Consider the following 13,897-nt stretch of genomic DNA (forward strand, 5'->3'; position numbering starts at 1 on the left):
ACTTTGCACATTTTTAAAAAAGAAGAGAATGTGGGGAGATTGTCGGCAATTTTTACCCTTTTACCTCCTCTATTTTCTACGTTTTATTTTTTTGAATAATAAACACATGCTACTTTGTTTATCAGGCAAAACCTGTATGCTTTTTAAAGTAACTTTAAGACCTTATAGTAAGCTAAAGGCTAATGTAGCTGTAAGAAATATTTTTTCTTTTTTTCTTTTTTTTTTTTTTTTGAGACGGAGTCTCACCCTGTCACCCACACTGGAGTATAATGGCGCGATTTTGGCTTATTGCAATCTCTGCCTCCCGGGATCAAACAATTCTCCTGCCTCAGCCTCCTGAATAGTTGGGGTTACAGGTGCTCACCACCATGCCCGGCTGATTTTTTTGTATTTTTAGTAGAGACAGGGTTTTACCATGTTGGCCAGGCTGGTCTTGTACTCCTGACCTTGTGATTCGCCCACCTCAGCCTTGCAAAGTGCTGGGATTACAGGCGTGAGCCACCATGCTTGGCCCGAAAGAAACACTCTTAAAAATTAATTTTAAAAAGGCAATCATCTAAAATTAAAAATAAGCAAAGGACATGACTATGAAAAAGCAGTTCATAAAAGAAGTAAAAATGGCCTATGGGCATAATAAAATATATTTCACTAGTAATCAAAGCAATACAAATTAAAATAATCATGAGATATCACAGTGGTTTGTGAAATTGGCAAAGATTAAAGAGAAAGAGAAATAACATTCAGAGCTGGTAGAGGTTTGAGGAAGCCTGCTTGCAAGTAGCGCTAGTGGGAATACAAATTGGTACAACAGGGAAGTTTGACAAATATATCGTCTTACAATGTGTTATCTTTCGACTCCAGAATTTTGTCTTTAACAATTTTTCCTAAGAAAATAATCAAACACACAAAGACTATCCAAGTGTTATTTGTAATAGTGAAAACTGGATAAGAAAGAGGTTAGCCTGGGTATGGTGGCTCACACCTGTAATCTCAGGACTTTGGGAGGTCAAGGTGGGAAGATCATTTGAGGCCAGGAGTTTGAGACCAGCCTGTACAAGAAAGTGAGACCCTGTCTCTGCAAAAATAAACAGATAAATTAGCAGAGCATGGTGGTGTGGGCCTGTAGTCCCAGCTACTAGGGAAGCTGAGGCAGGAGGACCACTTGAGCCTGGGAGTTTGAGCCTGTGGCAAACTGTGATTGCACCATTGCACTCCAGCCTGGGTGATAGAGGAAGACCATGCCTCTGAAAAATAAAAATAAAATAAAATAAAAAATAGGGGAGAGTTTAAGTAAACAGTGACATAGCTGCAGAAATATAATACTATATAGTCCTTAAATAATTATGTAGAATTATATTTATGCAACTGGAAATATATCCACAAAAGAGTATGAAATACTGGTTATAAAGCAGAATTTATAACAATCACATTTTAACAGTATGTGTGTGCACATGTGTGTGGGTTGTATGTGTGTGTATGTGTACAAAAGCAGAGAAAAAACTCTGGAAAGGAATGTCTTCTCCCTGCCCCACTCAATTTTTAAGGGAGCTCTTTCTGGATGGTGTACAGGTGATCTTGCAGCGTTTTTTTTTTTCTTTTTAATTCCTTTGATTAACAAGTTTTGGCCAGGCACGGTGGCCCGTGCCTGTACTCCTAGCACTTTGGTAGGCCAAGGCAAGTGGATCACCTGAGGTTGGGAGTTCAAGACCAGCCTGACCAACATGGAGTAACCCCGTCTCTACTAAAAATACCAAAAAAATTTAGCTGGGCATGGCAGCGGGCACCTGTAATCCCAGCTACTCAGGAAGCTGAGGCAGAAGAATCGCTTGAACGTGGAAGGCGGAGGTTGCGGTGAGCTGAGATTGGGCCACTGCACTCCAGCCTGGGTAACAAGAGTGAAACTCTGCCTCATAAAGAAAAAAAGTTTTTTGTAAGCATACATTAGTTTACACTCAGAAAAAAAATAGTGCTTAAAACAAACCACCATCCTAGAAGCACATCATATCCTCTGGGGCGTCCCAGATTCTACCCTGTTTGCCACACATGTATTTAACTGTGAAGCATTGTGGATTCTGATTCAGACAGACCTGTGATAGAATCCAAGCTCCAACTCGTGAGTTGGATGACTTTGGTTAAGGCTTAATTTCTCTAATGTTCAATTTACTTATCTGTGGTTTAGGGATATAAAAACTATTTCACAAGGCTATTAGAGGAGTTGATGATGTGCTGAAAACATATGGGCTGCTTCTAACTTCTGTGAGGCCCAGGGAAATATATAAATGATAGTCCTCATTTCAAATGTTAAATGCAATATACTATTACTCTTCATAGGTACATCTTCCTATTTAAATAATCTTTATAGTGACAAAATTGAAAATTTTGGGTAAAGCTGTGTTTTTTATGTACTTGAAAGGTGGCAAAATAGCAACAGCTATGGAATTAAATTATTATTGCACATGTGTAGATGTCCTGATGATTTGTCATGTTCAAAGTACTGGTAAAATAAAAATGCTAATTAGTAAGTAATTAGACATTCTCTAAAATTTATTTTCATGCCTTCACTTCATGCTTATTTCTACACATGGTTACTACCTCATCTTGTTGCTATAATGAAGAATTTTACCTAATTTATGTTCTATTGAGAGTAAATATCTGAAATTTAATATGTTTAATATTTGGAAATATTAACATTTCAAATTGTTTTTATATCTTAAAAAACAATCTTTATTTTTCTCCTAAGATATTTTAAAGTCTAATTAAAGGCAAATACAAATTATAACAAATGACTAACAATTAAAAAAAAATTTCAGCTTTTGTTTTAGATTTGGGATACACCTGCAGGTTTGTTACATGGGTAGATTGCATGATGTGGAGGTTTAAGGTGGTTCCATCACCCAGTCAGTGAGCATGGTACCCAACAGTTTTTCACACCTTGCTCTCCTCCTTCCCTCCCACTTCTAGTGGTTACCACTGCCTATTGCTGCCACCTTTATGTCCCTGAGTACCCAATGTTTAGCTCTCACTTATAAGTGAGAACATGTAATATTTGCTTTTCTGTTCCTGAGTTAATTTGCTTAGGATAATAATCTCCAGCTACATCAAAATTGCTGTGAAAGACATGATTTTGTTCTTCTTTATGGCTGAGGGGTATTTCATGATATAGTATATACGTGCCACATTTCCTCTATCCAGTCCACCATTGATAGGCACCCGGGTTGATTCCATGTCTTTGCCATTGTGAGTAGTACTATGATGAACATACAACTGTATGTGTATTTTTGGTAGAATGATTCACTTTCTTTTGGATATATACCCAGGAATGAGATTGCTCGGTTGAATGGTAGTTCTGAGTTCTTTGAGAAATCTCCAAACTGCTTTCCACAGTGGCTAAACGAATTCATATTCCTACCAACAGTGTTTAAGTGTTCCCTTTTCTCCAAAGCCTCACCAGCATCTGATGTTTTTTGGCTTTTTAATAATAGCCATTCTGACTGTTGTGAGATGCTATCTCATTATGGTTTTGATTTGCATTTCTCTGATGATTAGTGATGTTGAACACTTTTTTTATATGTTTGTTGGCTGCTTGTATGTCTTCTTTTGAGAAGTGTCGTTCATAAAATGACTAACATTTTTAAAAAATCAAATTTATTTAAATATGGCTGGATTTTGAATTTTTTAATAAATGTAATCAAATCATATTAAATACTTTTATTAAAAATGACATCATTTGCGGTTCTAGTGCTAAATGTCTATCAAGCTGCCAACATAGAGAACTGGTATCACACTTGGATCAGAGGATCTAAAAACTTTTGGTTTCATCATTCCTTTAAACTACAAAAATTATTGAGAACTCCAAACAACCTTTGTTTACATGGAATACTTTATCAATATTTACATCTTAGAATTCATACTAAGTTCTTAAAACACAGAATACATTACTATAGACACCATTAGCTCTCAGAGCAAGAATGGCATAATGTGTCTTATAGCCTCTAGAAAACTCCACTGTACACTTGTGAAAGCATGAGAAAGAAAAAGGAAAATAGTGTTTTAAGAAAAACACAATTTGATCTCACAGACCCTAAAAGGCTCTGGGGACTTGGGGAGTCCCTAGAACCACTACCTTAGAACCACATGCTACACATTTAAGAACAATATAAATTGTTTAATACTGCAACATGACCTTTGTCCTCATGTGCCACAGTTGCAAATACTGTGCTAGTCTGTGAATACTTTTGAATCCACCAAATGGAATCTGAAAAGAAGCAAGAAAATGGGCACTCACCACTACTACTAAATGATACTTCATTATGCAAGAATCTACTGCATTAGAGCTATCTAACAGATGGCTCTGACAAGTTAATTTGTCTTTTCTCTTACGTAAGTACTTCCTCCACTTTCCCTGAGGACCCTGAGTGGTGTTAGTTCCCAGAGCTGTGCCAGCGCTCATCATCACATTCCAAATGCTACTTTTGGGTCTTTTCAGCCCCAGCCAGTAACTTTCCAGTATCTTCTAATTTGAAATTCAGTTCTATTCAGGAGTTCCCCCTTCCTCAGTGTTTTCTACCTCCGCCTCTTTCTAGTGCCTATCCTAAACTCCCTGGAGGCTTACGGAAAATCCCAGTGAAGCCACTACAGGAGGAAAATGGGTCCACTCTTGTCTCCTATCACAGCCCCCACTCCACCCCAGGTCACCTGGGCCAGCCTTGCTCTTGGTACACATAGCCCATGGTGCTTGCTCCTAAAGATGGTCAGATCCCACCTTCATAGAAGTGTCCATTCTGCTCCCACTCAGCACCGTGGAGCTGAGGATGCCTCCAAGACTGCAGCTGTAACTTTCTTTCATCACTAACATGGGTCTTGTAACCCAGATCATCTGCTGTTTGAACCTTCACTTTGACCTGGGCAATCCCGGAGCGGACCTGCTCCTCTCTTTCTCTCTCACTTACCTGCAAAATCTTCTGGGGCATTTGGAAACATGGGGGCAATTTCTGGCCCTCTGGTGGTTAGATCTTCCATGCCATTTTCCTGTTGGCCTTCCCCGAACAGACATCAAATCTCCACATGAAGAACAGGACATGAGTTCTCTCTGCCTTGGATCTCATCATGTATTATGAGGCATCTGGTCACCCTTCCCCAGGATGAATTTCAGGGTGTAGAAGCACAGTACAGGGACTTCATGCTATATTTTATAATCTTCCTTGACTGCAAACTCTTTTCCCTGTCTCTGACTCAGAGCTCTTTTTTTTTTTTTAAATATATATTTTATTGCACTTTAGGTTCTGGGGACATGTGCAAAACATGCAGGATTGTTGCATAGGTATATACATGGCAATGTGGTTTGCTGCCTCCATCCTCCCGTCACCTCTATCTGGCATTTTTCCCCATGTTATCCCTCCCCAACCTCCTGCCTCCCACTGTCCCTTCCCTATTTGCCCCCAACAGACCCCAGTGTGTGATGCTCCCCTCCCTGTGTCCATGTGTTCTCATTGTTCAACGCCCGCCTATGAGTGAGAACATGTGGTGTTTGATTTTCTGTTCTTGTGTCAGTTTGCTGAGAATGATGGTTTCCAGATTCATCCATGTCCCTACAAAGGACACAAACTCATCATTTTTTATGGTTGCATAGTATTCCATGGTGTATATGTGCTACATTTGCTTTGTCCAGTCTATCATCGATGGGCATTTGGGTTGGTTCCAGGACTTTGCTATTGTGAACAGTGCTGCAATGAACATACCTGTGCATGTGTTTTTATACTACAATGATTTATAATCCTTTGGATATATACCCAGTAATGGGATTGCTGGGTCAAATGGAATTTCTATTTCTAGGTCCTTGAGGAATTGCCACACTGTCTTCCACAATGGTTGAACTAATTTACACTCCCACCAACAGTGTAAAAGTGATCCTATTTCCCACATCCTCTTCAGCATCTTTTGTCTCCAGATTTTTTAATGATCACCAGTCTAACTGGCATGAGTTGGTATCTCAATGTGGTTTTGATTTGCATTTCTCTAATGACCAGTGATGGTGAGCATTTTTTCATGTGTTTTTGGCCTCATAAATGTCTTCTTTTGAAAAATGTCTGTTCATGTCCTTTGCCCACTTTTGAATGGGTTTGTTTTTTCTCTTGTAAAACTGTTTTAGTTCTTTGTAGGTTCTGGATATTAGCCCTTTGTCAGATGGGTAGATTGCAAAAAATTTTTCTCATTCTGTTGGTTGCCAGTTCACTCTAATGATTGTTTCTTTTGCTGTACAGTGGCTCTGGAGTTTAATTAGATCCCATTTATTTTGGCTTTTGTTGCCAATGCTTTTGGTGTTTTAGTCATGAAGTCCTTGCCTATGCCTATGTCCTGAATGTTTTTGCCTAGGTTTTCTTCTAGGGTTTTTATGGTGTTAGGTCTTATGTTTAAGTCTTTAATCCATCTGGAGTTGATTTTCGTGTAAGGTGTCAGGAAGGGGTCCAGTTTCTGCTTTCTGCATATGGTTTAATAAACACCATTTATTAATCAGGGAATCCTCTCCCCATTGCTTGTTTATGTCAGGTTTGTCAAAGATCAGATGGGTTGTAGATATATGGCATTGCCTTGGAGGCCTCTGTTCTGTGCCATTGGTCTATATCTCTGTTTTGGTACCAGTACCATGCTGTTTTGATTACTGTAGGCTTGTAGGATAGTTTGAAGTCAGGTAGCATGATGCCTCCAGCTTTGTTCTTTTTGCTTAGAATTGTCTTGGTTATGCGGGCTCTGTTTTGGTTCCATATGAAATTTAAGGTCATTTTTTTCCAGTTCTGTGAAGAAGGTCATTGGTAGCTTGATGGGGATAGCATTGAATCTATAAATTACTTTGGGCAGTATGGCTATTTTCACAATATTGATTCTTCCTAACCATGAGCATGGAATGTTTCTCCATCTGTTTGTGTCTGCTCATATTTCCTTGAGCAGTGGTTTGTAGTTTTCCTTGAAGAGGTCCTTTACATCCTTTGTTAGTTGTATTCCTAGGTATTTTATTCTGTTTGTAGCAATTGTGAATGGCAGTTCGTTCTTAATTTGGCTCTCTTTAAGTCTGTTACTGGTGTATAGGAATGCTTGTGATTTCTGCACATTGATTTTGTATCCTGAGACTTTGCTGAAGTTGTTTATCAGTTTCAGGATATTTTGGGCTGAGACGATGGGGTCTTCTAAATATACAATCATGTCATCTACAGATAGAGACAATTTGACTTCCTCCTTTCCTAATTGAATACCCTTTATTTCTTTTTCTTGCCTGATTGCTCTGGCTAGAACTTCCAGTACTATATTGAATAGGAGTGGTGAGAGCAGACATCCTTGTCTAGTGCCAGATTTCAAAGGGAATGCTTCCAGTTTTTGCCCATTCAGTATGATGTTGGCTGTGGGTTTGTCATAAATAGCTTTTATTATTTTGAGATACATCCTGTTGATACCTAGTTTATTGGGAGTTTTTAGCATAAAGGGCTGTTGAATTTTGTCGAAGGCCTTCTCTGCATCTATTGAGACAATCATGTGGTTTTTGCCTTTGGTTCTGTTTATGTGGTGAATTATGTTTATAGACTTGCGTATGTTGAACCAGCCTTGCGTCCCTGGAATGAAGCATACTTGATCTTGATGGATAAGCTTTTTGATGTGCTGTTGCAATCGATTTGCTGGTATTTTATTGAAGATTTTTGCATCTATGTTCATCATGGATATTGGCCTGAAGTTTTCTCTTTTTGTTGAGTGTCTGCTGGGTTTTGGTATCAGGATGATTTTGGTCTCATAAAATGATTTGGGCAGGATTCCCTCTTTTTGGATTGTTTGGAATAGTTTCAGAAAGAGTGGTACCAGCTCCTCTTTGTATGACTGGTAGAATTCAGCTGTGAACCCATCTGGAACTGGGCTTTTTTTGGTTGGTAAGCTATTAATTGCTGCCTCAACTTCAGCCCTTGTTATTGGTTTATTCAGGGTTTCGACTTTTCCTTGTTTAGCGTTGGGAGGGTGCAACTGTCCAGGTATTTATCCATTTCTTCCAGGTTTACTGGTTTTTGTGCGTACAGTTGTTTGTAGTAATCTCTGATGGTAGTTCATATTTCTGTGGAATCAGTGTTGATAGGCTAAGAGCTCTTTATTGATCATGATCACAGAGCAGGTGAGATACCTGCTCTGTATATTCACATACTCCTGTAATCTCTCCAGTTATATGCCAGAGCTCTTAGCGTTTTCCCTAAAAACCTAAGGTGGTTTTTTTCTTTGCATCTCTGTTCTGTTTCTAGCAAGTCTCCACTGGAGCAAATGTAAGCACCACGTCTCTGGGTCTGACAGGAATGGTCAAGGGGATGAACATCAGCTTCCACGTCACTATCTGCTGCCTACACATTACTGATTAGATTTTGTGCTCTTTTCTTCTTTATTTGGTATAGGTCATATGCTTTCATCTGATTATTGCTTATTCATGAACATAGATCCTTTGTGGTTTGCAATACAGTCATTAAGATCGCTGTACTGTTCGGCTCCCTTGCAGTCACAGGAATGAATTTCATGCTGAAAAAGGACCATGAGCTCAAGCGCTGGCTGAGGCCCACCAGGCTGGGCCATCTGGCTTGCCACTTAAAGAAGGCTTGCCATGCCAAGGGTTTTAAGCCACCCGTCTGGTCTCCCCACAATCCTTCCCTGCTCCCTTGTCCTAGTCACTTTGCAATTGCTCCCTCCAGAGCTTGGCTACTTTCCCCAAGGCTTTTTCAAAGGGCCTCTTATGTGCACATCCTCCTAGCTTTTCACACTGAGGATTACTTCAAAGGCTGAACAGCCCTGGGAAGGGAAGAATGACAATAAAAGAAATCTCAACTGCAGAAAGGTTTGCTTTGGCAGCTGCTCGATTGTTCTGTAGGTGGGGAGGTCTGCCTGCTCCGACCTCTGCAGCTCACTGGTCCTCACAGTTCATTACAGATGTTTTCCTTTGGTCTGGTTTCTTCCTGTCCCTTCTGAGGCTCTGAGCCCTTACTTCTAGCAGGCGTATGTAAATTTCCCCCGGCCTCAGCTGCTCCTTCTTCCATTGATCCCTTTATCTGTTGCCAACACAGATTCTCCTAATCTTGCTCTAAGCCTCCGTGTCTCCACTCTGGAGGGGAGAGGCATAACACTCAGAAGGCTAGGCCCTCTGCTATTTGGCGCTGCAATTTATTTCAAGGCCATTGGGCAGGGCTAGAGTGAGTGACTGAAAGACTGGCCTATCAGAAAGCCTGTCTATCCGGAGCGCTCAGAAAACACTTGTGAGCCTCAACCCAAATCCTGAAACCTTACCTCCAGTAGTGTTGCTTTGTGCAGAAGTTGCTGATTAAAAAGTAAATGAAAAATAAAACATTGTGTGTACCAAACCAATCACTGGCTGAATTCACCTGACTGATCCCCAGTCAGGAACCCAGCAGATTTGCCTGAACTAGGAATTCTTGACTCTATTTAAGTAATGAGGCCTTCTCTTATAGTGTTTGTTTGCTTTTGAAAAAGCCTGAGCCATAAAGTCCAGAAATCTGCCCCCACAGCTGTCAGGATAAATGTCTGCTTAGACATCTATGGGGATGTCTGTCCTTCACTTGAACCTGGAGGTCTGGCTAAGTGAAATACCAAATCCTTCTCTTGACGAAATGGGGCTCATAAAGCCTTTTTTTTTCCCTGCAGACCAGGCAGGACCCTACTGACTGGATGGCTCTTTTGCTACTGCCACTATCAAGTGAATCCAGTGGATAGGAAGATGAAAAGGCAGGACACCCATTGGTCTTTTCAATTCTTTCCAGAGGTTCCAGAACCTAAAAGAATCCCTTGGCTTGCCTCCCATGGCTGCTGCCTTTCCATTCCTTACTGACTCACCCACTCCATGAAATGTCAATGCAGCTGGACAAACACAGAATGCCCAAGTTAAAGCAACAAAGACCTTTCCTGGGGCCTCAAGCATGTTGATGATGAGAGATTGTTTCCTAAAAGAAAACAGTCCCACAGAGCCTATGCCACCTGCTATGAGACACTTCCTGCCTATGTGATATAATGAGTCACCTAGGGCTGGGCACAGTGACTCATGCCTACAATCCCAACATCTTGGGAGGCTGAGGCAGGAGGATCGTTTCAGCCCAGGAGAGACCAGCCTAGGTAACAAAGCAAGGTCCTGTCTCTAAAAAAAAAAAAAAAAAAAAAAATGAGGCACAATGGCTGGTGGCAGGTGGTTGAGGAGGGAGGATTGCAGGATCCCAGGAGTTTGAGGTGGCTGTGAGCCATAATGGTGTCACTGCATTCTAGCCTGGGTGACAGAACAATACCTTGTCTTAAAAAAAATTTTTTTTAATTGAGAGCAGTCTGTTATGAGGCATTTTGTAAATTGTTCTGAGCTGTTTAGGAGGTGAATTGTTTTAGTTTTGCATTTTTTTTGCATCAAGTTAACTAAAAAGGTACTAGGACAATAAGTGACCCATGTGAAATTCTGTCCATGCAACATTAGATCAAGACATGGACTAATTTGGCAATTTCCAGGAGTCCTGTTTGTGTGCATGCGTGCACACACACTAAGAATCCACTGGAAATATAATGACAGGTGAAAATTACACTCACCAGATTCCTTTCAGGGAAAATACTGTATGTGGTTCAAAGGAATAAAGTTCTTATGTAGCCACTTAGGTTGAGAATTAGAACCTCTAAGAGGCACCCTTGAATAAAAATAGTTGGTTAACTAACTGTGGTCTAAGGAAGATGAGTGTAATTAACCCTAAGCTTTTGTTTCCCTTAGTGAGGTGTGGCCAGGGAAGGATTTCTGGGTCAACAGAGGAGATGCTGAGTCCCAGCATCCATGTCCTCCTGCTCCACACATCTGCCAGAGCATTTGTTATCTCCCTCAGATATGAAGCTGAAAATTCTAGAATATTTTAAAAATATTCATCTGAAACAGTGTCAAATGTTAGTTTACCAAGGAGCTCGCACATGTTGGCTGAGACTCTCGACTCAGAAGTCCGACATCTTGGAGATTTGACTGGTTCATATCATGAGGCAGCACTACTCATCTGGAGAGTTTTTAAAACTAGGTGATTTGAGTGTTTCCTGATTCTAGAGCAACTTCTTGGGGAGTGGATAGTATGTCGGGAGATCTCAGAGAATATATACTTTAGGGATAAAAGAGGAAACAGGAAATATGTGCAGTTACTCAGCCAATTTTTACAGGTCATTACATGTAATGGCACTAAACACCCTAGTTCTATTACCCCTGGTGTAAGAGTAGGTAGCTGGGCAGACATGAGCAGGGCAAGAGAGGGTCCCCACAAGGAATGTCAGGTGACCATCAGGTGATGCTCAGGTAGTTAACTGCCACTCTAAAATAATAATTGGACACAGCTGGCACCAGAGAACTGCAGCCTCTCAGTAGATAGAAAACACCTGGAGCTGGTGATCAGTGGCTTCGTGATAAGATCTCAGGAGCTGGGTAAGTGGACTCAAGCATGTGTGCTAAGAGGCAAAATGGTGATGTTTAACTGGTGTCTGACCTTCTTTTAAGAACATTCAACTGGTGCATTAGTCTGTTCTCATGCTGCTATGAAGAAATATCCAAGACTGGGTAATTTATAAACAAAAGAGATTTTATTGACTCACAGTTCTACGTGGCTGGGGAGGACTCAGGAAACTTACAATCATGGCAGAAGCGGAAGCAAACACATCCTTCTTCACAGGGTGTCAGGAAAGAGAAGTGCTGGCAGGGGAAAGCCAGATGCTTAGAAAGCCCTTGAATTGTATAAGAACTCACTATCTTGAGAACAGCATGGGTGTAACCACCCCCGTGATTCAATTACCTACCACCGGCTCGCTCCCACAACATGTGGGGATTATGGGAACTACAATTCAAGATGAGATTTGGGTGGGAACACAGCCAAACCATATGAACTGGTAAGGGGAAAACACCTCAAATGAGCATGCACAAAAGTTCAGTAAGCACACTGCACAGGTAGCCCCTCCTAAGTGCTGGCAGGCCACCACATGCAGACAGCTTGCCCCAAGGAAAAATCAAGCGAGAAGAGACACAAACCCGGGAACCATGCCAGTGTATAAATCCCCAAGTGAAGGGCTGAAAGCACACTTCGATCTTTCAAGTTGCCTGCTTGGCCCTCTTCCAAATATACTTTACTTTCTGTGGTTCCAGCTCTAAAACTTGCCTGGGTTTCTCATTTTGCCTTATGCCCCTCCAGTGACTTCTTTCCTCCGAGGAGGCAAAAATCAAGTTGCTGCAAACCCATATGGATTCACTGCTGCTAACATTGGCACCATCTCATTCTCGCCAAGACCCACCTGAGATGAGTTGGCTCCACATAAAGCGTCTCTGGGCCCCACAGCTGAAGCTCCTACCAGTAGGAATTAGAAAGGCAGGTAGCTGTACTGTAGGTGAATGGATGAGGTGGAGGAGAAAAGGCCTGGGGAATGAAGCCATTTTTCAGAGATTCTGGAGAGGCATCTGGGCCATAGGTAAGGCCATCTGCAGGGATGCTGAATATGATGGACCTCCTCTGTACCTGGAAGCTAGGGTCTGAACATTTGTGTCCTCTCACCCACAGTCTGTTATTGAAAGCTAATCACCAAAACAATAGTATTAAGAGGTGAGGGCTTTAGGAGATGATTAAGTCATGAGGGCCGAGCCAATGAATGGGATTAGTGCTCTTATAAAAGAGGCTAGAGGGAACTTATTCTGCCCCTTCTGCCACGTGAAGACACAGCTGGAATGCATCATCTATAAGGAAGAGGCCTTCACAGGACACTGAATCTGCTGGAGCCTTGGTCTCAGAATCCCCAGCCTTCAGAACTGTGAGCAATAAGTTTCTAAATTACTAGTTTATAAATTACTAGGTTAAGTATTTTTGTTAGAGAAGCCCTAATGGAAGAAGATAGTGCTATTTGGTTGAAGTCTCTTGACCTAGAATGTAGCCATAAAAGAGCCACAAACGCCTCTTTAGGTCCAGTTCATGAACTCTGCCCCATGTGGTTTGCCATCCTACTGTCCAAGCACCGAGCTCTACCTGGTATGTCGTTGTTGATGTGCCCATCTTCTGTATTAGCATGGGTTCTCGTTCTGTCTGCCCCATCTTTCCAGGAAAGGATAAGCTCCTTCCTCAAAGCTCGGGCTCAGAGCAGAGCTCCGTGCACAGTGAGGGCTCAGGGAAGGCCAGAAGCCTATGTTTACAACAAACACGCTGTTGCAACCTCTTCCTCTAGAGCTAATCCCAGGTGCCTTCCACAGTGAGAAGACCCTTTTGGGCTTTACTCAAATTTTTCACTAAAATGAAAAGCAAATGTGGTTTATTGCAGTTAGTTTTTGTTCAGGCAAAATGAAGTACATTTTACCATAATTAAAATGGAAAATTTGGAGTCGACCTTAGACATTTTTAAAATAAGGAACTGTGGGTGTCCATGTACGTGCGTGTGTGTGTGTATGCTTGGTCCTCAATGTCTCTAGTTGCTCATATGTTTTTGAATTGCACATAAATATAAGGAAAACTATTTGATTTGGTCTGCATATGGAGCTGGAATTGTTCAATCTGGAGACAAGAAGTCTAAGGGACAATAACCTGAGGAAAGTCTTGTTAAATAATAACTTTAAAATGAAAAGCAAAAGCAGGCTGGGCACAGTGACTCACACCTGTAATCACAGTGCTTTGGGAGGCCAAGGCAGGCAGATCATTTGAGGTCAGGAGTTTGAGACCAGCTTGGCTAATATGGCAAAGCCCCATCTCTACTAAAAATACAAAATTTAGCCAGGCATAGCGGCACATGTCTGTAATCCCAGCTCCTAGGGAGGCTGAGGCACAAGAATGGCTTGAACTTGGAAGGTGGAGGTTGCAGTGAGCCAATATCATGCCACTGCACTGCAGCCTGGGCAACA

General features: G+C 41.4%; 2 pseudogenes; both read right to left on the minus strand.

Annotated features, from left to right (window-relative positions):
* LOC108294339 overlaps positions 1–4,970 on the minus strand; it is a 34,958-nt pseudogene extending 29,988 nt beyond the window's left edge.
* Positions 4,971–12,365: 7,395 nt separating this feature from the next.
* Positions 12,366–13,897, minus strand: part of LOC108294340 — a 3,297-nt pseudogene continuing 1,765 nt past the window's right edge.

Source organism: Cebus imitator, unplaced genomic scaffold (genome assembly GCF_001604975.1).
Source record: "Cebus imitator isolate Cc_AM_T3 unplaced genomic scaffold, Cebus_imitator-1.0 Scaffold575, whole genome shotgun sequence".
NCBI classification, from domain to species: domain Eukaryota; kingdom Metazoa; phylum Chordata; class Mammalia; order Primates; family Cebidae; genus Cebus; species Cebus imitator.